This window comes from Aphanomyces invadans (genome assembly GCF_000520115.1).
Source record: "Aphanomyces invadans strain NJM9701 unplaced genomic scaffold supercont1.53, whole genome shotgun sequence".
Taxonomy (NCBI): Eukaryota; Oomycota; class Saprolegniomycetes; order Saprolegniales; family Verrucalvaceae; genus Aphanomyces; species Aphanomyces invadans.
The window spans coordinates 15,152-16,833 of NW_008580198.1; positions in this window are offsets into that span (position 1 = coordinate 15,152).

Consider the following 1,682-nt stretch of genomic DNA (forward strand, 5'->3'; position numbering starts at 1 on the left):
TGCTGATTGAATGCTGCGACAATATTATTATCTATATCGAAATTGTGGCCAAATACCACTGGGGACGTTTTCCCGTTGTTCGTTGTAGCGTACCACTCCGTTCCACAAAAATTGTCAGGTACATTTTCACTTGATTAAAGTATGTACAGCGCCATTGAAACGTCTTGATTTTTGTATTCAACTCCTAAACAAATACGCTGCAAAAAATTATTGTATTTTTAGTGTCTCATTCAAGAGAATTGACCAGGCATCGAGGTGAACCTCCCCACCCAGCAGGCTTTTCAAATGAGCAAAAGCGCTCTCGTAAGACGAGACGTCAAACTCGACATTGCAAAGTCTGCAATGAAAGCATCCTGCTTCATGTGAGAAAATTTATAATCATTGCTACCATGTATTTCAATGAACAATTCCATAACTTTTTGAAGAGTTACGAAAGTCTTTGCAAGTGTGTCAGTCGGCAAGTCGTAGAGCGCGTTTTCTACAGCAACAATAAGCTCCTCAATGGTTCGAGTGCAATTATGGTACTGCAGGCTTTGACGAGTCCAAAGTCTAACAATTGAAATCGGGTCTGATCGGGGGCTGGTTCGCAACTTCATTTCCGTTAACTCCTTTTGCACGAAGCATTTCAGTGGTACGTCCCGACTTTCCTACAAAAGCGTGCACCCATAAATTGAAAACTGCATAAATCATTATAAATATTATGTTTATAAGATTTTCCCTTGTCTTTTTGCGACATCAGTGCCATGGTCACCATCATGACGCAAGAGGTTCGCTTGTCTCCACAGCCGTGATATCGTCCGCGAATGGCAGTGAAACTTCTGTGCAAGCTCGGTCAGAGCTTGCACCCTCGTGGCAGTATACCTCGCACCGCTACGCTTAACAGCATTTCGTACACGGTGCGACGTTGAGGAAAGCTCAAGTGCTAGCGGACGTCCAAAGACTCCCGGCGCTGCTTGGTGCGTCGACTGGTCCCAGTGGTGGTGGAGGGGCATGTAGTACTAGTAAGTGAGTGCGGGTAGTGTTTTGGAGTCGATTAATTGTATAATGAAGTGCTGGCGTAAATTTTTCTGAAAGAGATGAATGCCCACCAGTTTTGCCGCGCGATATCGCAACAACCAAAATGGTTGGAAAGTACCGCAAACTACCCAATCATAGCAGAGATCTTGCGCTTTCATACGCACCAATCAGATACCTAAATGGGGTACTATAAGAAAAATGCTGCCAATCGAAAGTGGAACGTGACAAAATTTGTGGAACAGAGTAGTAGTGCACATAAGATATTACTTCCACAAATATTATGTATATCGCAACTTTTCGTTTCATTGACTTTTAGGATAGATATAGATATCTTTGCACTCACACCATACTTTAAACGTTTTTTTGGAATGTAGGGCGTGTTCAGAGCAGAGAAATTTTCTGCAATTCTTCGCAAAACCAAAATTTTAATGTACAGTTATCTCAGGCGCAGTACCTGAACAACCTTGGCATCAGAGTGAAAGGATTTCTTGAGATGAGCGTTTCGTTTGCTGCATAGTGCATGGTGGCTCGCCGTCGAGTGTAGACGTTTTCGCTCACACGGAAGACGGGACATCGGGATCCGGAAACGAAGAACTCCGTGACAAAAGGTCATAATGAAGGTTGTGAATGACACCATTGCATTGTTGATGCTGCCAACGACGGCA